This window comes from Crocuta crocuta, unplaced genomic scaffold (genome assembly GCF_008692635.1).
Source record: "Crocuta crocuta isolate KB4526 unplaced genomic scaffold, BGI_CrCroc_1.0 scaffold107, whole genome shotgun sequence".
Classification (NCBI taxonomy): Eukaryota; Metazoa; Chordata; class Mammalia; order Carnivora; family Hyaenidae; genus Crocuta; species Crocuta crocuta.
In genome coordinates, this window is record NW_027531877.1 from 4,333,148 (window position 1) to 4,358,755 (window position 25,608).

General features: G+C 38.3%; 1 protein-coding gene and 1 pseudogene across 5 annotated transcripts in view; one reads left to right on the top strand and one right to left on the bottom strand.

Moving 5' to 3' along the window:
• MIER3 (MIER family member 3) overlaps positions 1-25,608 on the bottom strand; it is a 187,054-nt gene that overhangs the window by 128,609 nt on the left and 32,837 nt on the right. For all 5 annotated transcript variants that reach the window (XR_013337294.1, XM_077772988.1, XM_077772991.1 and 2 more), the window contains one exon: positions 20,539-20,663. The gene's annotated coding sequence lies outside the window, so the exon portion shown is untranslated. The remainder of the gene's footprint in view (positions 1-20,538; positions 20,664-25,608) is intronic.
• On the top strand, positions 17,797-17,961 carry LOC144239064 (U4 spliceosomal RNA; annotated as a pseudogene).

A 25,608-nucleotide genomic window follows, 5' to 3' on the forward strand; every position in this document is an offset into this window, starting at 1 on the left:
AAGGAATTTAAACAGGGGCACCTGGCTTGGTGTCAGTAGAGCATGCAACTCTTGATAGGGGGTCATGAATTCAAGCCCCATGTTGAGTGTACAGATTACTTAAAAAGAAAAGAAAAGTAAAAACAACCAGACCTCAAAAGAATCTCTCAACAAACTCTGGGTCCTAAGCTCACCTGAATTGCTTTTCTTGACTTTTATGTATTTCCTCCGTCTATAACTAGAGTTTTCTGCTAATCTATGGCTTATTAACACCACTATAAGTTTGACCCAGTGTTACCTTCCAGGCCAAGCCCATAGCAGCATTTCTCTGAATTCCCTGAATATCATGGTTCACAGCCAGAATCAGACTGCCTCAACTTAGCTGAGTCAAGGGGTGCAAACATGTCTGCTCATGTCCTCTACCTTAGCTAAACTTGTAGAGAGAAACATACTCTGTTTGAAGGAGCTGTGGGGAAGCTAGACTATATGTCAAGTGTCAGTTCTTGACTTTTTACTCTTCACAAATCTTCACATCTAAGAGAGTTATCAGTAGAGTGCTTGTCTGGCTCAGTTAGTAGAGTATACAACTCATGATCTTAAGGTCTGGAGTTTAAGCCCTATGTTGGGTGTAGAGCTTACTTAAAACCAATTAATTAATTAATTAATTAATTAAAAAAGAGTGAAAAATTTAAAAAAAAAACACTGATCAAGTTCTATCAGTTCTACCTGTCTAATATTTCACAGATCTAACCACTTCTCTTCATTTCCCTCGCTCATTTAAGCCACCCTTTTCTAAGTCCTTCCAATGTGTCCCTACATCCTCTTTCTTTCTTCTCATCAGTCCTTTATGCTACAGCAGGAGTAACCTTTTTAAAGTATTGAATTGAGGGGTGTGTGCCTGGGTGGCTCAGTTGGTTTGGTGTCTGACTTTGGCTCAGATCATGATCTCACGGTTTGTGGGTTCAAGCCCCTATGTTGGGCTCAATGCAGACAGCTCTGAGCCTGGGTCCTGCTTTGGATTCTGTGTCTCCCTCTCTCTGCACCTTCCCTGCTCATGATCTGTCTCTCTGTTTCTCAAAAATGAATAAACATACTGCTTCAGATTCTGTGTCTCCCTCTCTCTCTGACCCTCCCCTGTTCACGCTGTCTCTCTTTCTCTCTCTCAGAAATAAAAATAAAAACATTAAAAAAATTCTTTTAATGAACAAACATTAAATTTTTTTTTCAAAAATAAAGTACCAATTTGATAATGTCACTTTTTTACTTAGATCTTTTCATAGGATAAGTTAATACTGACATCTGACTTGTAGATATCTAAAAGTCAATTCAAGCTTCTTAATATGATTATATTAGTTTCCCAGGGCTGCTGTAATAAATTACCACAAATTCAGTGGCTTAAAACAAAAGAAATTTATTTTTCACAGTTCTAGAGGCTTGAAGTCCAAAAGCAAGTCGTTAGCAGGACCATGCTCCCTCTGAAATCTCTAGGGAAGAATACTTCCTTACTTTTTTCTAGAATCTGGTGACTCCTGGCAATCTCTGGCATACCTTGGCTTAAACTGCATCACTCCAAACTTTGCCTCCATCTTCTCAAGGCCTTCTTTTCTGTGTGTCTCTCTGAGCCCCCTCCTTCTTCTTATAATGACAACAGTCATGGGATTTAGAGCCCACCCTATATCCAGGATGATTCCATCTTGAGATCCTTAACATCTGCAAAGACCTAGCATTCTGAGGTTCCCTTAATTTCAGGAAACTATTAGTTAACTCATTACAATTGCCTACAGGCCTTTTATGATATGATATCTATTTACCTCTGTTGCCTGATCTTTTACCACTCTTCACCTCTCATTCTTATCTCCAGTCATAACTAACGCCTTGCAATTCTGGGACCACAGGATGTTCCTTCTTCCTCTGTAAAAGGACCATTGCATTTTCTGCCCACCTCTGTCTGGAATGTCCTTGCAATCAATCACCCTTTGCCTGACTCTGACTATTTTTCAGATTCAGTTGCTCTAGGAAGTTTTCCCAAATCTCACCCCTCATTTCCATATGCTCCCTTTACCGAAGATTTACCTCAATCATAGCATGTTTTGCACTATTTCATAATTTTAATTGCTGCATCAATTATTTTATAGGTCTCTTTCCCCATTTCTTTGCCACCCACATAATCAATAAAGGACCAATCATTTCTTGTTTTGTTTTCTTTTTAAAATTTTTTTAATTTTCCAAGAGAGAGAGAGACAGAGCATGAGTGGAGGAGGGGCAGATAGAGAGGGAGACACACATTCCAAAGTAAGTTCCAGCCTCTGAGCTGTCAGCACAGAGCCCGATGCAGGTTTCAAACTTATAAACCATGAGATCATGACCTCAGCCAAAGTTGGCTGCTCAACCAATTGAGCCACCCAGGTGTCCCTCTTGTTTTGTTTTTATTTGTAGTATTCTCAGAGCCTAACACAGGGCCTAATGGGCACTCTACAAATGATTATTGAATGAATGAATGAATGAATGAGTGAATGAATGAATGAATGAATATCTTTGAAAGGCAGTTCACATATGGTAAGAATTTTCAGATGTCAAAATTGATATGCAATAGCATCTGTGGTGGTTCATTCATGTTTCTCCTTTAAAGATATCTTCATCTAAGGAAACTGAGAGAAGTACTCCATGAATACTGAATATTACATTAGGCAATATTAAATTACCCTGTTTGGTTTTGGTGTTGCATGTGATGAAAACCCACTTTGATCTGACTGTAGCCCTATTCATTTTGATTATCCTTACATAAAATAATGTAAGATTTTCGATTATAGTCATAAACTTGAATGATAGAATTATCATATGAATGAGTTTAAATTCCATATTAATATTAACTTTAAGGAAAATTATGTAGTTCTTTTTCTAAAGAGAAGGAAAGCTTCTATTGAAGTTGGAAACTGTATACCTGCAAGTGAAAGAACCAGAAAAAATAGCTTTAAAGAAAATAGAAAGTTAAAGTATGTAGATAGTATTGATTATCTTTAGGTAAGTCACTGATCTCATTACAATAGAATTTAAATTACATAGCCACCTTCAATAAAATGAGGACAGAGACATGTTATTTAGGAAGATCATATTCCTTTTGGTTAATTTGTGGAATGAAAGGATCCCAGGATTTTTCAATATTTTCCTTTTTGGTTAACAAAACATCAAGAATTATATAAGTATGTAGCAGGATCTCACACTTGTCAGAATGACTAAACTCAACATCACAAGAAACAACAAGTGTTGGTGAGAATTTTTTCTCTAAAAAAGGAATCCTCTTGCACTATTGCTGGGATTGCAAACTGGTGCAGCCACTCTGGATAACAGTATGGAGTTTCCTCAAAAGGTTAAAAATAGAACTACCCTACGATCCAGCAACTGCACTACTGGGTATTTATCCAAAGAATAAAAAGACAATCAAAGGGATACATGCACCCCTAACTTTATAGCATTATTTACAATAGCCAAAATATGGAAGCAGCCCAAGTGTTGATCAACGGATAAAGAAGATGTGGTGTATATATACAATGGAATATTATTCAGTCATAAAAGAATGAAATCTTTCCGTGTGTAACAATATGGATGGAGTTAGAGAGTATTATACTAAGCAAAACAAGTCAGAGAAAGCCAATACCATATGATTTCATTCATACGTGGAATTTAAGAAACAAAACAAACAGGGACACCTGGGTGGTTCAGTCAGTTAAGCGACTCTTGGTTTCAGCTCAGGCCATGATCTTGCAGTTCGTGTATTCAAGCCCAGCATCAGACTCTGTGCTGACAGTGCAGAGCCTGCTTGAGACTCTCTCTCCCTCTCTCTCTGCCACTCTAATGTTTGTTCTGTCTCTCTCTCTCTGAAAATAAATAAACTTAAAAAAAACTTTTTTAAGTAACAAAACAAACAAGAGAAAAAAAAAAAGAGAGTGAGTGACACAAATCAAGAAACAGGCCCTTAATTATGAAGAACAAGCTAATGGTTACCAGAGGGCAGGGGCGGGGAATGGGCAAAATAGGTGATGGGGATTAAGAAGTGCACTTGTGGTGGGCACTGGGTGACGTATAAAATTGTTGAATTACTATATTGTGCACCTGAAAGTAATATTACACTGTATGTTAACTAACTAGAATTAAAATAAAAGCTTTAAAAAACAGTATGTAGCAGGCTAGCTGGGTTGCCTGAAAGAGAAGAACTTATAAGCTAATTGTGGTTGAAGGACACCAACAAGTAGGACATCAATGATGGGAACAGTTCCTGGAGTCCCTTGGTCCCTGTGGTTCCCCTCTGCTCCAGTTATGGGGAAGCACTTGTAGCTTGTGTTTAAGGGAGTTGTAAGGACCTGCCAGAAGTGGTGAGATTCTCCAGACTAACACCAACCCAAGTTTCCAAGGGGCATCAAGAACAGAATAACTCAAATGTGGAGGGACTGAGCTGTGATGAGACTAGGAAATGGGAGTTTCTCGTGTCTGCCTGGTCTTCAGATTGTCTTTGGGGAACTAACTCAGTGAAATGAAAGAGGATGACTAGTAGATAAAAAGACTACCCTTTTCTTCATTTATTCCCTCCCTCTTCTCAGCTCTCTTCATTCTTTTCCTTTCTTCGATTCTTTCTTTCTTCGATTCTTTCTTTCTTTCTTTCTTAGATTCTTTCTTCCTTTCTTCCTTCCTTCCTTCCTTCCTTCCTTCCTTCCTTCCTTCCTTTCTTTCTTTCTTTCTTTCTATCTTTCTTTCTTTCTGTCTTTCTTTCTTTCTTTCTGAGGGAGAGTGGAGAGTGGGTGCAGGAGAGTGGGGAATGATGGCCAGAGAGAATTCCAGCAAGGGCAGAGAGAGAAATAGAGAGGGAGAGAGAGAAAGAGAAGCAGGGCTCACCCAAAGCAGGGCTTGTACTCACTGAATGTGGGGCTCAAGATGACCTAAAAGGGAGCTCAAGCTGATGAACAGTGAAATCATGCCTTGAGTGGAAGTCAAATGCTTAAGGCCAGGTGCCCCTCTTGTCTCTCTATCCTCTCTCTCCCTGTTCTCTCAAACGCCTGCCATCTGTTCCTCATTGGATTATTGTAAAATAGAAAAAAAATTATTCATATAATAATAAAATTCATATAATAAAAAGGTTATTCATATAACCTTCCCCTACAGCCTATCTTTCTGTGAAGAGAAGCCATGGCGGGAAAGAACTCAATACTCTCTTATAACCCTCATTTCTGAAAATCTAATCATTCATTGTTTTTTTTAATTCATTCATTTGTTCATCATTCATCATTCAACATTTATTGAGCCTATAATGTTCTAGGTATAAAATTTATCTTACAGATCAATTATTTTCAATCCTTTTTCTTTAAGCCATGCAAGCCTTTTTTTTCCAGGAAAAGATCACTGATTCTCAATATGGAAAACATAAAAGCTGCACTGAGTGAATTGGGATGGGGACACAGAACTTGCCCAACTCCTATCCTGTCTTGTCCTGCAGCCCCTGAAAGATTCTGTGCAGCACAGCATACATACCACTGTCCTGTAATGGCCACTTTTGGAGGATGCTAGTGAACTACTGCGTTAAGTTTAAAACTGATAAAAAGAGAGCAAAGAATTAATCATTACTCCTGTGTTTCCTATACACACTGTACTGCAGAATAACCAAATAATGAATAAGTTTCTCTTTATAGGATTACAGATAGAAAGAAGGAATGATATTGAATTCAAATATTACCATTTTGCAATCCCTAGTGAATCAACAGATCCAGTCAGTGATCATCGATGGCGGCTAACATCACAAAGAACAACAAGACTTTCTGTGCCACCTAATAGAAGAATGCACACTACCACTCATGACGTTGTTTTGGAAAATAAATCCAGGGTAAATCTTGTTAATCACCAGATCCCATTTTCAGAAAATTTAAAGGAGACAGAACCATGAAGTTCTTTTGTTCTCTGCTTTTCTTGAACTTGGCACCCCACATCAATACCTTCTGCCCGACTTCAGGTGCTCCCGTACTAGAGACCTAGATAGAACAATTGAGGTATTAAGTGGACAATTTGTTTACCTTTGAGCTTCCAGACAGAACTCTGTCTCCCCATCTTCAACTCCGCATTGTCTACCAGATCCCTCTCATGAGCATTTAAATGTGCAGTTGGTTCCCAGTGAGTCCATATTACTAAATCAGATGTATATTGTCTGTCAGTCTTCATCTTATTTGACTTCTTAGTAGCATCCGTTGTAGATCCTCTTTGAAGGAGGATCAACAACAGCCATTCTGTTGTCCCTGCTAGTGTGACATTACATATCCCACTGGTTGTCTAGTCTCTCTGATCAGGGCTTCTCATTCTTTTCTGCCAAATCATCTCTACATATTGGACATTTTTAAAGATTCAGACCTGGTTTCCCATCCTTCTCATTCTGTTCTCTGTCTTTCTCTCTCTCTCTCTCTCTCTTCCTCTCATTTCATCATACCCCTGTCTTCAATTATTCACACTTCTTCAATGATTTATATGCTGATGACTCCTGAGTTTATATTTCTAGCCCAGGCTTCTCTGATCACTTTAAAACATGTCTACCAATTCTTTGATAATCCTTTCATCAAAGATGGAGTCTAATTCCCCTTTGCTTAAATATAGCCTGGCCTCATGACTCTTAACAAATAGAATGTGTGTAATAGGATATGCTTGTTGGCAGGGATGCTGTGTGACTTCTGAGGCAGATTAGAAGAGGTGATACAGATTCTTCCTGGTTCTCTCTCTCAGGACGTATGGTCTAGAGCCATTAACCACCACATAAGAATTCTCATACCCTGAAGCTGCCTGGAGAGACGAAGCAGAGACCATACTGAGACAAAGATGTCCAAGGAGTTCAGCTGTTGCAGACTCAGAGTCTTTCCCAACCCAGTGTCAGGCATGTGAGTGAAGAGTCTTCCAGATGACACCAGTCCCAGACATCAGTTGACTGTGACCTCATGACAGACCCAAGCCAGAACACCTCAGTCAAATCATTTCAGATTTCTGCCCCACAGAAACTGGGAGAAGTAATAAATGACTATTATTGTAAAAAGCCACTAAGTTTGGGAGTGATTTGGTACATAGACATAAATATTCAGAATACCCTCTGACTTCCACACAGACATCTCCTGAAGGAATTTAGGACATGCCACCCCCAAATATGCTACTTTGGCATATTGACTGTTTTGAGTTGAAGGCACTTGAGAAGCAGCAGGTGCAGGAATGGCACTCTGACCTCCCCTTTCCTCCTTAAAAATAGCCTATAAAATTTCCCATGAGAAACGTACCCTCCCTGTACCAGGAAGAAAAGAACACCCTTATCACCAGAAATTGGGAATTGACACTGAAATGGATCCGTACAGATAAACTTACTAAAATCTTTACTTACTAAAATTACTAAAATCTTACTGTAATCTTACTAAAATCTTACCTTTATTTTCCATTAGTCATTTCCTCATATATCTTCTGGTCACTTCCCCATAATTTATTGCCTCTAGCTCAAACCCCTGTTGCCCATCCTATCATGTTTTCCAAATGTATTATTTCTTTAGCTAAAAGGTATATAAACTTTTTGCCCTGGGTACTACTCTGCGTCATTTTCTTGTGAAGATTTCCATGCACATGTAAACTTCTAATGAAACTTGTATGTGTTTCTCCTGTTAATTTGCTTTATGTCAGTTTAATTCTCAGGCCCAGCCAGAGATCCTAAGAGAGTAGACAAGAAATTTTTCTTCTTCTCTCTCTGGCCCTATGGTTTCCCCATTTTGTCCTCTTGTTAAGTAGTTCATTATCTTCATACATCACCCACCCCATTCTCAGAAACTTAGCTTCATGGTTGATTTTCATTTGGTACTCCCCTCAGTCTTTACATATTTGTTATCTGCCTTGTTTTTCCTAGAATTCTTATTTGGTAGCATCCAAGGCGTTTGCACGCTATTAAAAAAAATCCCCAGGGTGTAGCCAAGACAGACAGCCTATGACAGAGACTCTTACGTATGCATAAATTGGAATGCAGATCCAAGTGTTTCATGAAAATAATTATCTCTGACTGAAGTAGAAGAGCCATTAAAAACCATTAAACTTTGACATGAGTTGTTGATGAAAGCAATAACTTGCTTTCCTAGAAGACATTAAAAGAATTAGATTCACAACAATTTAGGAATCTAAGTAGTAAAGATACAGTCACTTCTAAAGCTAAGATAAAGATCTGGATGGCCAATGGTCTGTAAGGAATCTAATTTTAAAGGCTAATACAGGGTTGGATTAGAAATATTTGCACCCAGGAGTGCCTGGGTGGCTCAGTAGGTTAAGCATCACACTCTTGATTTCGGCTCAGATAGTGCCCCTGGTTAGGTTTCATGCCAAGCATGGAGCATGCTGGGGATTCTCTCTTTCCCTCTACCCCTCCCCCATGCACACATGTGTACTTGTGCTCATGCTGTCTCTTTCTCCCCACCTCTCTCTCTCTCTTAAAAAAGGAAAAAAGAAAAGGAAAAGAAAGAAATATTTGCATTCAATGTTTCTGTATACACTTCTAACCTGATTAGTCCTACCAAGGGATAAATGATATGTTTTTTCTGGACTTGATTTCTCTTGGCCTTGATCTGCAACAGGAATGGAAAGAGCAGGATAAACTAAGAGAATCTTTCTCATAGTACAGGAAAGAGAGGAGCAAGAGAAGAGGTTAGGAAGACTAGGAATGCTCAGGTCTGCCCCAAGAGGGGAGGAAATGAGACAGGATGACAGACAAGTTAAGACAGGTTATGCCCTAGATAAGTTCATATGGAATTTCTTTGGAGCTTCCATCAACATACCTGAATTTCAGAAGGGAGAGCTGTCTGCCTTCCTTTGTGAGAAATGTTGGTCATGGATATAAATAAATAGCTCCAAGCTACTGTGTGTTAAATCGAAGAATAATTCTTTGTTAAGAAATTGCAATAATTAATGTTTTGAGAGAGGGAGAATGAGAGAAAGAGAGAGACATTCACAAAGAGAGAGGGAGAGAGGAAGTAATCCTTCATAAATCCCACAAGAAAAAAATACTAATGGAACTCCTGGCTGGCTGTGGGTAGAGAATGTGACTCTTGACCTAGAGATTGTAAGTTCTAGCCCCATACTGGGTGTAGAGATTACTTTTTAAAAAAATTAATGAAGGACGCCTCGGTGGCTCAATCAGTTAAGCATCCGACTCTTGATTTGGGCTCGGGTCATGATCTCATGGTTCATGAGTAAAAGCCCCACATCAGGCTCTGCACTGACAGTGTGGAGCCTGCTTGGGATGCTCTCTCCCTCTGTCTCTGTTACTCCCCCACTTGTGCTCTCTTGCTCTCAAAATAAATAAATAAACTTAAAAAATAAAAAAAAAATTAATGAAAGACCAGGTTCAATGTTATCTATACTGCAACATATTGGAACATAAAATAAATTAGTATCTGAGTCCTCAGATATCTTAAGACAATGAATAACTCACCAACTCACCTAAGACAATGTATATTTAATAGAGAAGTTCCAAAGTGAAGCACAGCAGTAAACTAGAGTGAACATGAACAGCTTCTGATATTAGGCACATTAGGAGTGAGGTGTTTTGGGAAAACAGCTCTCTGTTTTTGACAAGTACTACATCTGAGATGACATCTGAATAATTAATATGTTTAGTCTTGATAATACATTTTCAGAAGGAATGTGTTACCCTGGATACAAATTTTCAAATAGCAAACAGCACTTCTTATCGTCACCTCCCATTATGTGTCTTTCATCACGTATTTAGCCAGCTGTGCTGCTATGAGGGTAAAAGGAAACATGTAACAGAGGCTCCTAGAACTTGAAGCATGAGGTGTTTTCAAACATAGCTAGCTACATTGGTTAGAAATAAAAGGTGTCCTCACTGGAAAACAGATTACTTTATCCACTAAGAGTAGTAGATAATGGAATAAAATTGACCACCTGCCAGCTATGTGTTCTTGGGCTAAGTTATTTAAACTTTCCAAGCCTCAGTCTTCTCTTCTTCCTGGGATGATTATGATGATTAAACAAGATAATTCACTTAACAACAAACATACCTGGGAAAAGGTAAATGTTCAATAGATGTTAGCAATTCATTATTTAATTTTTATTGAATTATATATGTGAGAGCTTCAGAGAGCAAGGAAATAGTTTGAAGAAAGCAAGTTGGTTTGGTGCAGTACTACAGCTGAGGCTACTGCTTAGTGGCAAAAAACAAACAAACAAAACAGAGTATCTGTATGAGTAGTGCTCCCAAACTCTCACCTCAGCTTGAAGCAGGCAAGTTCAACTTCTATCCTCTATATATTGAAGTTCTGTGTAAAATTTCAGTAAAAAGTAGGGCAGCTGGGTGGCTCAGGTGGTTGAGAGTCTGACTCTTGACTTTGGCTCAGGTCATGATCTCGCAGTCTGTAAGTTCAAGCCTCATGTCAGGCTCTATGCTAACAGTGTGGAGCCTGCTTGGGATTCTCTCTCTCCCTCTCTCTCTGCCCCTCCCCTGCTTGCTCTCTCTCTCTCTCAAAATAAATAAAGACAAACTTAAAAATTTTTTTCAGTAAAAACTAAATGTAATTATTAAATAATTTACAATAAGTGGTAGTGGGTAGAGCCTCTAATGTCAAAGCCGTATATTACATATCTATGATAAATGTTTCAGAAAATTAGAGATAATAGAGAACTTACATAATATGATAAATGGTATATATAAAAAATGTACAGAAGTAATATACTTAATAATAAAATGGTGACTATTTTCCCTCTAAAATAAGAATGAGAAAATGATGTCTGCTTTCCATTCAATATTCTACAAGCCAGTGCAATGAAGCAAGAAAAAAATAAAAGGTATAAGGATTAGAAGTGAAATAATGTGTCATTAACTTCAAGAAATATGATTTTAAACATAAATATTCAAAATAGTCTAAGATTATTATATTTAATATGTTCATTAAAATTGATGGGTGCAAAGACAACATACAAAACTGAATTCTATTTCTATACCCAGCAACAAATAGAAAATAAGTTTTTAAAAAGACACAATTTTTAATACTTTCAAAAATATCAAATATATGGTAGTAAATCCAGCAAAAATATGTTAATGAGATAAATTTTTAATACCTGAAATATACAGATACATGTTCTTAGATTAGAAGACTCAGTGTTGAAACAATGTCACTTCTTTCTAAATTGACTTCCAGTTCAATGTGATCTTATTAAAACGTCAACAGAAATTTTTTGAGTTGAAAAGGTGATAGTAAAATTTATATGAAATGCAAACAGTTAAGAATAATTAAAAAACATTGAAGAAGCATATAACATAGGAATATATGCTATACTGAAATGAATAATTATTATAGTAACAAAGAGGGTTAGGTGTGAGTGCAAGAATAGAAAATTACAGAGTACAGAAAAGACCCATATGCATTTTGAGACTTGCTTTACCTTTAAGGTAGCAATGCAGAGAAGTGGAGAAAAGATGGTTTCTCCAGTGTTGGATATCCTTAGAGGAGAAACAAAACATGACCCCTAACTCATACAATACACAAAAATTAATTCTAGATAAATTTTGTGTCTAAATGTAAAAACAGTAAAGTTTCTAAGTAGTAACTTACTAAATCATCTTTATAATTCTCACATTCTCCCTCCCAGATCCTATAGGGGAACTCAGCTTCAGGAGACAAAATGATCAACTCATTTACATTAACATATAAATTCTAGAGGTTGGGTGTACCAGTAGAGGCCATATGTTTCAGTTCCTCATCATGGTGCATAAAAAGACTGGCAACAGTTTAGTTATTAGCATTCCCAGGCCTTTCAACTCAACTATGGAGTAAACTTCCTACTATGGCAGTTAAGTGCCAGACTGCTAATCTGAGGAGGATGTTTTAGTCCCCTGAAATATTACCTCTGAGTTTGGCTTGTGCTTGAATTGTCTCACTTTGAAGGAGATATTTTGCCTGGAGCTTTGGGCCATGTAATAGTGGAGGATCCTAAATCCACAGAAGTTGTTCTGAGGAGGGAGGAGATGTGGCTCATCACCTAAAGTAGGGTGACCAACTGTTTTGGTTTGCCTGGAATTGGGGATGGTCGTGTTAGGAGAGGCACTCTTGACTTGGAACTGAAATCATCTAAAGGCTCACTTACTGTATGTCTGGTCAGTGATGCTGACTACTGACTGGGAACTTAGCTGGAGTTATCAACTGAAACGCCTTCACATGAACTCTCCATATGGTTGCCAGGGAACCCTTATCACATGACAGCTGAGTTCCAAGAACAAACATCCCAAGAGAACCAGGCTGACTTGTGTCACCTTTTATGTTATAGCCTCAGCTGTCACATAGCATCACCAGTCACCCGGGTTCAAGGAGAAGGACCCTAAATACCACCTCTCCATGGAAGAACTCTCAAAGCACATTGTAAGATGAGTGGGTAGGATGAGAGATATTGTTGTGGCCATTTGTAGAAAACACAATATGCCACAGTCGTATAGAGAATCCACTGAGACACTTGAAGGACTTGAACATGCAGGTGATTGGTGTGGAGTGTGGCAGGGTGCGGGAGGAACAAAATAAAATCATTTTCTCAGGTGCTTCTCTTTATCTTCTACATCTCATAAGTCAATTTCTATCCTGTGGGTTCTAGGTTTTTAAATATGAGCTGGATTTCCATAAAATTATAGTAAAGAATAAGAGCAATGTGGTGGCAAGGTCATCTGTTCACAGTTCAGGTGTGCTTTACAACTTTGGTGATATTATATGAATACAGAGTGGGGGCTGGCCACCTGATGCTATCAGAAGACTATCAGTTTAGGGTTATAAATTATGTCTCCTTCCACTGTTATCTCCATTGTTTCATCTTATGACATTGGTCAAGTCACTTATATGCCTCAGGTGCCTCATTTTTGAAATAACAATGATAGCAATACTTGACTTATTCACTTAACAGCTGTAGGAATCGAATAAGATCAGTATGAGAAACTGACACAGAAGCATAAAACTTTACAGTATTTTATAATTGTGTCAAGTTTAACATGTGCTATCTTCAAGAAGGCTAAGTATGAAAGCAAAGACAGGAAAAGCCTTGGATAGATGACCTCTCAGGCCCTGTTAGATCTGTTATTAAGACCTTGAACCAAACTAATTACTTATATCTGACTTACTGAATTAAAACATTTGTGACCAGGGGCGCCTGGGTGGCTCAGTCAGTTAAGTGTCTGACTTCAGCTCAGGTCATGATCTCACGGTTTGTGGGTTGGAGCCCCATGTCGGGCTCTGTGCTGACAGCTAGCTCAGAGCCTGGAGCCTGTTTCAGATTCTGTGTCTCCCTCTCTGACCCTCCCCTGCTCATGCTGTCTCTCTCTCAGAAATAAATAAAACATTTTAAACAATTTTTAAAAAATGAAATAAAACATTTGTGACCAAATGAGGACCAAATAACAATTAGATAACAAAACTGTGTTTAATACATTAATATATTAATACAGTAAATCTATACATCAAGTAAAGTCCAAGTATACCCATTACTTTTGAATAATAATAGAGAAGAGCATAGTTTCTATAATTTTTATAGATACAGAGCTTAACAAACTTTAAACTTATTTTATTTAACAATGTTCCACTCCAGTGAACTTCATGATGCTGAAAATGGACCATATGGTAGAAAAGGCTATTGAGAAACCGAAAACTGAAAAGTAATGATCACAAGCCATTATGGAAAGTGGTTGTAAAGAACTGAATGAAAAATGAGTAACACTAAAAAGAAGTTAAATCTCCCAAATTAATAATGAGTCTAGTAAAGAAGTCACAGACTGAAGGGGCAATAATGATGACCTCGATGGATAATAAATTTGATTTCATTTATCTTCCTAAGACAGCAAGTATATGAACAACTCACAGTAGTGCAAAAAGTAATTTGAAATACACAGTAAGTTAATCAATGCTTATTTTATGATTGCTGAGCTAGGGAAATTGCTGGCCCAGAAAGAGAAATGCTCCGGGTCTTAGCTTCCAGCAGAGCCTCTGAGGCCTTCTCATCTGGTTTTTCTTCTTGAGTTGTCTCAATCCCTCCCAAAGTTTCAAATGATCGCTTTTACTCTCTGGGCTTCAAGCTTATGTTACTAATGGCCTACCTATTAAAGGGCAAAGAACTGTCCCATTTTGCCTATGAATGAGATTTCCAGGAAGCAGACTTTTAGGGCTCTAACTGGGCAGGGCCCAGGCACACTGGGATAGGTTATACCTTACTAATAAATAACTCTCCTGGTCACTCCTGAGGCAACTTACNAGAGTGGGGGCTGGCCACCTGATGCTATCAGAAGACTATCAGTTTAGGGTTATAAATTATGTCTCCTTCCACTGTTATCTCCATTGTTTCATCTTATGACATTGGTCAAGTCACTTATATGCCTCAGGTGCCTCATTTTTGAAATAACAATGATAGCAATACTTGACTTATTCACTTAACAGCTGTAGGAATCGAATAAGATCAGTATGAGAAACTGACACAGAAGCATAAAACTTTACAGTATTTTATAATTGTGTCAAGTTTAACATGTGCTATCTTCAAGAAGGCTAAGTATGAAAGCAAAGACAGGAAAAGCCTTGGATAGATGACCTCTCAGGCCCTGTTAGATCTGTTATTAAGACCTTGAACCAAACTAATTACTTATATCTGACTTACTGAATTAAAACATTTGTGACCAGGGGCGCCTGGGTGGCTCAGTCAGTTAAGTGTCTGACTTCAGCTCAGGTCATGATCTCACGGTTTGTGGGTTGGAGCCCCATGTCGGGCTCTGTGCTGACAGCTAGCTCAGAGCCTGGAGCCTGTTTCAGATTCTGTGTCTCCCTCTCTGACCCTCCCCTGCTCATGCTGTCTCTCTCTCAGAAATAAATAAAACATTTTAAACAATTTTTAAAAAATGAAATAAAACATTTGTGACCAAATGAGGACCAAATAACAATTAGATAACAAAACTGTGTTTAATACATTAATATATTAATACAGTAAATCTATACATCAAGTAAAGTCCAAGTATACCCATTACTTTTGAATAATAATAGAGAAGAGCATAGTTTCTATAATTTTTATAGATACAGAGCTTAACAAACTTTAAACTTATTTTATTTAACAATGTTCCACTCCAGTGAACTTCATGATGCTGAAAATGGACCATATGGTAGAAAAGGCTATTGAGAAACCGAAAACTGAAAAGTAATGATCACAAGCCACTATGGAAAGTGGTTGTAAAGAACTGAATGAAAAATGAGTAACACTAAAAAGAAGTTAAATCTCCCAAATTAATAATGAGTCTAGTAAAGAAGTCACAGACTGAAGGGGCAATAATGATGACCTCGATGGATAATAAATTTGATTTCATTTATCTTCCTAAGACAGCAAGTATATGAACAACTCACAGTAGTGCAAAAAGTAATTTGAAATACACAGTAAGTTAATCAATGCTTATTTTATGATTGCTGAGCTAGGGAAATTGCTGGCCCAGAAAGAGAAATGCTCCGGGTCTTAGCTTCCAGCAGAGCCTCTGAGGCCTTCTCATCTGGTTTTTCTTCTTGAGTTGTCTCAATCCCTCCCAAAGTTTCAAATGATCGCTTTTACTCTCTGGGCTTCAAGCTTATGTTACTAATGGCCTACCTATTAAAGGGCAAAGAACTGTCCCATTTTGCCTATGAATGAGATTTCCAGGAAGCAGACTTTTAGGGCTCTAACTGGGCAGGGCCCAGGCACACTGGGATAGGTTATACCTTACTAATAAATAACTCTCCTGGTCACTCCTGAGGCAACTTACCCTCAGCAAATCCAAGTTAGTGATCATCTTCCCCTTCATTGCAGTTTCTCACAGTATTCTCTCAGCAATGCTTGGCACTCTTTCTGTGCCGACTACCATGTTAGTAACCTTGGAGTGATCACGGACCCTTCCTCCTCACCTACCTCCCACACAAAATCGAGTCCTCTTTGTGCCCCTTTTGAAAACAATGTCTGTTTTGTTGGTTTAACTTCCACATCATCTCTCACACGGACTATTGCAAAGCGCTCTTATAAAATAAAATGAGAATTAAAATTCACTCTCTGACATGCCTCATTACTTACATTATTTGGGCTCTGTGTTGATGTTTCTTTATTAATAAAAATTATTAGTATACCTACTGTCAATGAAAGACTAAGGAAATGTTTCAGAGTAACAGGACATGATAGAATCTCAGATTGGAGGAAAAAGTTCCCAAAAAAGATGATATCAGGACAATCAATGAAAACTGAATATGGACTACGTGTTGATAATAGTATTTTATCAATATTAAATTTCACGAGTTAGATCATCACTCAGTACTTATGTATCTGAATGTCTTTGTTCTTTTTTTCAAGTTTTATTTTTTAATTTATTTTTAATGTTTATTTACTTATTTTGAGAGAGAGTAAGAGAGAACATGAACAGTGGAGGGACAGAGAGAGGGAGACAGAATCCCAAGCAGGCTCCACACTGTCAGCACAAAGCACAACACAGGGCTCAAACTCACAAACTTTGAGATCATGATCTGAGGGGAAATCAAGAGTGCGATACTTAACCAACTGAGCCACCCAGACTCCCCTGAATGTCTTTGTTTTTAAGATTTACATGCTGTAGGGGTGACAGGCCATGATCTTGGCAATTTTCATATTTTCAGGAAAACATTAAAAAAAAAAAGAAGAGAATAAAAGAAAAAGTAAAGAAGTTATCTTAGGTGTGTGTAAGCACTTGACAACATTGTTGAAACAGAACATTAACTAGTCACTAGCTGGCCCATGTCAGGCAATGTGTTCAGAAGTCTCATTCATAGTAAATACAATGAAGATCTCAGGTCTAGTGTGACATCAGCATAAGCTGTAAAGCCAAAGACTTTCCAGAAGGCCCTTTCTGTTCTAAAGAGTATGTTAGGGGGTCTTGTGGGCCAATGTTCTGTAGATGAACAGTGGGATTTGTCAAGAAAGTGTTTACCAAAGTAAAGCTTGGAAGGATTCTCATAAAGACAGAAGAAACAAATACTGTCTATTGCAATTCAATCTTCCATTTTCTGAATTTTTTGCATCTCTGACATTAAAAAGTGAAGTTTTGGGGTGCCTGGGTGGCTCAGTCAGGTAGGCGTCCAACTCTCAATTTTCGCTCTGGTCATGATCTCACAGTCATGAGACCCAGCTCCATATCAGGCTCTGGGCTGAGCGTGCTTGAGACTCTCTCCTTCTCCCTGTGCTCCTCCCTCACTTGCATTCTCCTGCTCTCTCTCACTCTCTCTCTCTCTCTCTCTAAAAAAAAAAAAAAAAAGGAAAAAAAGTGAGGTCTTGAAAGGGTTAATCTATAGTATAGGGTCAAGTGACTATGTATTAAAGAAATCAGATCAGACCTGATCTTGCTGATAATTCCCCTGTTGAGTCACTGAACCAGTGACTGACCAGAAAAGATCACGTAATAGGCAGTGAGGTCAGCCCCTGAGAAGACCACCTGTTTTGTGAGTTTGAGGCCTCCAACAGCTTCCTGCACAGAGAGTCGCCTCCCAAAGTGTAGCCCTTACATGGCATCTGAGTTTCAGAGCCAGGATGGTATTTCTCCAAAACCCAGATTCTTAGCCTAATTGTTCTGCTGCTGTACCCAGATGCTGAACAATCTGGTTTTGTACCTCTGCCCCACATTCAACCTCTATGCCTACTTTCTGCAAATATGGTTAATTTTCAACTCTATCTAAATCATTGGCCCAACACTTAACCCATACTGCCCTCCTTTGCTTCCATATCTTTGCTCATGTATTGCTTCTATTCAAATGACCCTTAAGCTTTGCACAGTGGCAGTATTATAGCCAATGAGGTTTATCTGAAGCATGATTATTGCTAATTGAAAACTTTCCCCTACTCAGATGACCCTTACCCACCAGGCATGCAAGAAATCTCATCTTACTTCAAGAGTTCATAACAAATGTCTGCTCTTAAAATATTGAGTGAAACCTTTTCTAATTCCTCCAAGCAGAGGTTGGCTTTCTCACATAGGACTTTATACAGATTTCCATTATAATTTTTATTTTTAATTTTGTTTTATTGTTACTTTTTATGTCTGCCTCCCTTGATAACTCCTTCAAGGCCCAAAAGGGGTCATATCAATTGTTTTTTTTTCCATATGGCCCACTGTTTCAATTTCTCTCCAGTAGGTATCTTTAACCCCTCCTAGCTTTGTCCTTATACCATACCAGGCCTCCAATGTCCTGTCAACTCCCAACACACACAGCAACCAGTTTTAATTGTTGTTGTTGTTCTCTTGGTACTCAGGTTTTGTGCTTAACTAGCTACTGACTTTCATATACTTAGACGGAGGGAGGAGTAAGGGTGACACCATAACTCTAGAGTAGAATGCTGTCATGCACCAGGAGCATTCTTGAGATGGTATATTTTCCTTTTGCATCACTCATGCTGATTGTTCTTGCAGTTCACTAGCTATTGTACCAGGTGTCTGTGGTGCTTACTGTTCAGGATGGTCTGGAACACATTTCCATTTCCCTGCTTATTATAGCACATTGGATAGTTTGGGTATGGAATGGAGTCCCTTAGTTAGATGATGAGGCTATAAACAAGGGCAGAGATGCAAACAGAAGTGGAGACAGTGGGTAAAAGGCCATTGTGTTAATCAGTTTGATTGCAAATCTAACCTAAGAGGTGAAAAATCTATACACTGAAAACTGTAGAAAGTGAAGAAATTGAAGAAGACACAAAAATTGGAAAAATATTCCATGCTCCTGGATTGGAAGAACAAATACTGTTAAAATTTCTATACTACCCAAAGCAATCTACATATCCAATGCAATCCCTATCAAAGTAACACCAAGCACTCTTCACAGAGCTAAAACAAACAATCCTAAAATTGGTATGGAACCAGAAAAGACCCCAAATAGCCAAAACAATCCTGAGAAAGAAATCCAAAGCTGGAGGCATCATAATCCTGGACTTCAAGATGTATTACAAAGCTGTAAGCATCAAGACAGAATGGTACTGACACACGAACAGACATTCAGATCAATGGAACAAAATAGAGAAGCTAGAAATGGGCCCACAAACATATGGCCACCTAATTTTGACAAAGCGGGAAAGAATATCTAACAGAATAAAGACAGTTTCTTCAGCAAATGGTGCTGGGAAAACTAGACAGTGACATGCAGAAAAATGAACGTGGACCACTTTCTTCCACTATACACAGTAAACTCAAAATGGATGAAAGACCTAAATGTAAGACAGGAAGCCAGCAAAATCCTAGAGGAGAAAGCAGGCAAAAACCTCTTCAATTGTGGCCTCAGCAACTTCTTACTCAACATGTCTCCAGAGGCAAGAGAAACAAAGGCAAAAATGAACTATTGGGACCTCATCAAAATAAAAAGCTTCTGCACAGTGAAGGAAACAATCAGCAAAACTAAAAGGCACCAACAGAATGAGAGAAGATATTTGCAAATGACATATCAGATAAAAGGCTACTATCCAAAGTCTATAAAGAACTTATCAAACACAACACCCAAAAAAAACCCAAATAATCTAGTGAAGAAATGTGCAAAAGACATGAGTAGACACTTCTCCAAAGGAGACATCCAGATGGCTAACAAACACATGAAAAAAAAGCTCAATATCACTCATCACCAGGGAAATACAAATCAAAACCACAATAAGATACCACCTCACCCCTGTGAGAATGACTAACATTAACAACTCATGCAACAACAGATGTTAGTGAAGATGTGGAGAAAGAGGATCTCTTTGGCACTGCTGGTGGGAATGCAACCTCGTGCAGCTACTCTGGAAAACAGGATGGATGTTCCTCAAAATGTTAAAAATAGAACTATCCTCTGACCCAGTAATTGCACTACTAAGTATTTATCCAATGGATACAGGTGTGCTGTTTCGAAGGGGCACATGTATCCCAATGCTTCTAGCAGCACTATCAACAAAAGCCAAAGTATGGAAAGAGCCTAATGTCCATTGATGGATGAATGGGTAAAGATGGGTAAAGAAGATGTGGTATATATACACAATGAAGTATTACTCAGCAATCAAAGAATGAAATCAAGAATCAAGAATGAAATCTTGCCATTTGCAACAACATGGATGGGACTAGAGGGTATTACGCTACGCAAAATTAGTTAGAGACAAATATCATCTGACTTCATTCATATGTGGAATTTAAGATACAAAACATGAACATAAGGGAAGGGAAGCAAAAATAATATGAAAACAAGGAGGAGGACAAAACAAAAGAGACTTTTAAATACAGAGAACAAACTGAGGGTTGCTGGAGGGATTGGCGGGGGAGGGGGCAGCTAAATGGGTAAGGGGCATTAAGGAGGACACTTGTTGTGATGAGCACTGGGTGTTATACATACGGGATGAATCACTGGAATCTACTCCTGAAGTCATTATTGCACTATATGGTAACTAACCTGCATGTAAATTTATTAATAAATACATAATACCAGTTTGACTGCACAGAATATATGAAACAATGAGTGACTAGAAGAGACAAGAGCAACACTGGAATCCTACCAGTTGGATCTTGCTCACTGGATTAGCCTTGTCCCTCTCTCTTTTGTAGTCACTTGCAAGGTGGTCCAAGAGCCTTACTGTGCAGTTTGAGTTTTCTCCAGAAATAGGTTAAAGGGTGGAGGCTTCTGGAATGTAAAATATTAAGAGAAAGTCAGTGTGGTGGAATTTGGTAAATGCAGTACGATATGACAATGAAAAAGCAGCTTCCTATAACTCTGTTAAGGACTTTGATCTTTAGATTTAGAGCCCTAGGACACAACTCACTGTTTTTAAGCATGGTGGGGGTAGGGTATTGTGACATTATCAAATTTATATATGTTTAAAAACTACTTAGTTGTGGGGTGCCTGAGTGACTCAGTCGGTTAAGCGTCCAGCTTTGGCTCAGGTCATGATCTTACGGTTTGTGGGTTCAACCCCCGTGTCGGGCTCTATGCTGACAGCTAGCTCAGAGTCTGGAGCCTGTTTCAGATTCTGTCTCCCTCTCTCTCTAACCCTCCCCTGCTCACACTGTCTCTCTCTCTCAGAAATTTAAAAAAAAAAATTTTTTTTTAACTACTTAGTTGCTATATAGGGAACAGATTGAAGTACATCAAAAAGATGAAGTTCATAGCCCCATATATGCCAAGAAATTTATCTTGAATTTAATCAAGCCTCCAGATCCAGCTCATGGAAAATTTGAGAGCTAGAGGAACATGTTAAACAATATCACAAGGATATAGTCAGCCAAATCCAGACTGTGGGACATTGTACAGGATGAATGACCTGGTTTCTTCAACAAATAAATGAGATTAAGAGAAAAAGGGAGGAAGGATTATAAATTGTTTGGATCCTAACTGAGAGAAAACAACTGCACAAGGCATTTGGGAGCAACTGCATAAATTCAAGTATGTACTGGGTGTTATATGAAAACGAAGAAATAATTGTTTTGGGGTGTGTAGGTGGCTCAGTTGGTTAAGCGTCTGATGCTTGGTTTTGGTTCAGGTCACTATCTCACGGTTCTGTGAGTTTGAGCCCTGCATTGGGCTCTGTGCTGACAGTGCAGAGCCTGCTTGAGATTCTCTCTTTTCCTTACTCTCCGCTGCCCTTCCCTGCTCATGCTGTCTCTGTATCTCCCAAAATAAATAAACTTAAAAGAAAAAAGTAATTGTTACGTTAGGTGTGGTAATGGCATTAGAATTTGTTTTTTAAAAATTTGCCTTATATATTATTGATATATATCAAAACATTTACAAATGAATATATATGATATCTGCAATTTGCTTTAAAATAATCGAGAGAAAACGAAAAACGAAATTAGAATACCTGGCAAATTGTTGGCAATAATTCAATCTGGGGCAATGGGACATTTTATTATATTATATTCTGTTTATTCTTATACGTTTGAAAATTATATATTTGATGATTTTTATGATAAATTCTTCAAAAAATAGAATAAAAGTTGGGATTAAAGCTGACTAAATTTTAATAACAGAAAGTAATCATTAAACTGTGAAAACTACCCAACATATTACCAAAAGCAAGATTCAACACTACTACCACCAAAGACAAAAATCAATGATTGGAGAAGAATAAAACCATTTCCTTTTCATGCCCTTCTCTCCAACCTCTTCTGCCTTACCCCTCACCTCCCCCAAAAGAGGGGATGCAGTAAAACTAGTTAAAATGCTACTCCTGTCATCTAGTGAAGGGACAGCCTGGACTTAGGAAGTGGCTTTGGAGATGGATGAAAAAGTGTTTGGATTTATTTATAAAGTCATGGATGTGAGGAAACCTACAAGGATAGTGCAGTGATCTCCTGTGGTGGCTGACTGGATGCTGGGTCCCCCAAGCGTAGAGATCTAAAAAGAGGAGCATGAAGTGGAATCAAAGTGGAGAGTCATGGGGAGTTGGCCTCCTTCAGAGAAGTGGCCTTCAGTGAGGAATGCAGCCAGCTCCCAGAGAGGGAGCCAGGGGAACCAACACCCTGACTTAGATTCATCCCTCTGTAGAGATAACCAGGGGCAGAAGCTCAGTGTAAGACAGGCACATAGCCTTCGATATTGGGCCTTGTGTGGGGTAGAGGGTGAAGAGTGGATTGGGAGGAGCAAACATAAAGGGCCCAGCACAGGCCACAGTTTTGGTGCATGCTATGAGATTCACCACAATCTGAATATTGCCTGTCTTGCCTCTTCTGTAGCCACACCCCTGTAAAATGGGGGTATTAGAGGATAACAGCATCTAATTCATAACTCTTGATCAAGTGAGCATCAAATGAGTAAACTTGTGTAAAGCATTCGATTTGCATAGTGCTTGGCAACTGTAAGCCTTCCTGGACATAGTTCTCTTGCTCTGAATATTTTTTTCTTCCCAGATTTCTCTAGGAACTAGGTCTTTTTTTTTTTCTTTCTTCCTTTCTTTTGTTTTGTTTTGGTTGCCTGAAAGAGTGGTATTTAATAAATATTTGTTCACTGAATTAACACTCACTGACTATCTGTGCTAAGTGTTTTGACCTGCATCATGTCAATTATTACAACAACCTTATAAGGTAAATATCATCCCCATTTTACAGATGAGGCTATTTGAAGCTCAGCAATGCTCCACCTTGTCCAAATCAGACCAGAGACTCAGGTCTGTTTTACTCTAAAACCTATGTTCTTTGCTCTGTATCAGTGGCCTCATGCAAGGAGGGTTTTCTGCATAGAATGAATGCTGGCCGGTGGAGTTATCACCCTGACACTCACTCTACTGTGAATCCTAAAAAATAGGGTTCTGTTCACCAGGAGCCAGGTGACCATACGCCTCTTATCTGCCAATAGCTTTTTGGGTCATAGAGTCTCTGTCTGAATCATCTTTGTGTTTGCATAGGACACCCCATTTCATGGGTGCTAGTCAATGATTATTGACTTAACTAATATTAACAACAATAGGCTGTCGTCTTCTGCTCTTGCTGACTCTGCTTCCTATGTGCTTTGGTCCCCTGAGGGGTTGAGGAGCTTAGCCTCCAACTCATAGTCTTGAAGGGCTCTGCTTAACATTCATTAAGCAATTTCATTGCCTGGCTTCATTCTAGGTGCTTTACACATAGTCATTTGCTGATCATGACAAATCTATGGTATAAGGATTCTCCTTATTCCTATTTTAAGTTTCAGGAAACTAAAGTTCAGAAGAGTTTAGTGAACTTGTTCGAAGTCACACAGCTAGAGAGAACGCCAGGATTTGGAATCCAAGCCTTAATATTAATAAAGAAGAGCTTAACAATGTTCCAATTGGCCACCTCCCCTTTTCTGTCCTTTACATCTCCTGTAGCTGTGTGGCTCTCAGCTCTTCCCTGCTCACCATCAGCCTACAGGGCAGCTTTACATTGTCTCTGCTGTTATAAGTAACTGTTAAGACAAAATAAAGTGAAAGCTTATTGCTAGAATCTTTGTTGCACACATGCTTCATAAAGATGAGTCTTACTTCCTTATCTTGGTCAAGCACATTTGGAGACGAAGCTGCTGAAAGCGAGTTCAGTTCAGCTTTTTGTTTTTTATGTTTTTTTCCCCACAGAAGGCATTTAGCCTGGATTCTCCTAGTAACAAACCAAAACCCCAACTTTATGGCCAAAGAACTGTTGATTGAAGAAGCCTGAAGAGAGAGATGTAAAGCAAGCAGCACAAAAGCTAGAATGGTGTGTAAATCTTTGCTGGAGACAATGTTACTTTTTAAATTTTTAATGAATTTTTTTTCTTTTCTTTGAGAGAGAGAGAGGGGCGGGGGGAGAGGGAGAGGGAATCTTAAGCAGACTCCATGTTCAATGCAAGCCTGTTGTGGGGGTTCCATCTCGGGACCGTGAGATCATGACCTGAGCAGAAATCAAGAGCTGGACACTTAACCGAGCCCCCAGGTGACACAAATACAATTTTAATTTCATTGAAACAATCTCTAGTTCTTTAATGTGACCAAAATAGTAAAAAACTAAATTTTAAGTACATGACACTAATTTATGTTCCTTTTAAATTTAGCAATTACTATTTCCCCACCCTACACATTTTTTTTCCCCCTTTAATCTTTTACTGAACACACACACACACATGCACATATATATTATATTAAGTTCCTGCTTTCAATTCTTTTGGATATATACCCAGAACTAGAATCACATGGTAATTCTGTTTTTAATTTTCTGATGAACTACTATATTATTTTCCATAGTGGTTACACTTTATATTCCTACCAGCAGTGCACAAAAATTCTAATTTCTCCATATCCTCACCAACACTTGTTATTTTCTGCTTTTTAAACTGGGCATTCTAATGGGTATAGAATGGCATCTTAGTGCGGTTTTGGTTTGCGTTTTCCTAATGATTAGTGATGTTACTTGTCTTATCATGGGCTTGTTAGCAATTCATAGATTTTTGGAGAAATGTCTGTTAAAGTTCTTTATCCATTTTCAAGTTGGAGAATATGTTTTTTGTTATTGTTGAGTTGTGGAAGTTTTTTTTATATATATTCTGGATATTAGCCTCTTATAGCATCTATGATTGGCAAACATTTTATCTCATCCCAATGCTGGGGTGGGAGGGGTGTCGTTTTTTCTTTTTAAGTTCAGCTTGATAGACATATTTATATGATCTGGCTGGTCCCTTTGGGACACTTTCTTATATGAAACATTTAACATGCCTCCCTGAAGTTAACAAAAGCCTCCTTAATTATATTTTGGATATTTCCACATTCTTCAGTTAATATTTGAAGGCGATTTCTTTTGTTGTATCATTTGTACAAGTGGTTGAACTCATCTGTTAAATTTTGAATCTACCTAATTTCATTTCTCATTAACTTTAATTTGGGAAGTTCCTTGCTATGATCTCTATGTGTATGTGATTTTAACTTCATTGATCTTATGCTACCAGTTCTTTTTACAGTTGAACCTTGAACATGTTTGAACTGCACCAGTCCACTTATATGGGATTTTTTTCCCATAAATATAGTACAGTACTATAAATGTATTTTCTCTTTATGATTTTCTTAGTAACATCTTTTCTAGCTTACTTTATTGTAAATTACATTATATAATACATATAACATTTAACCAACTGTGTTATCAGTAAG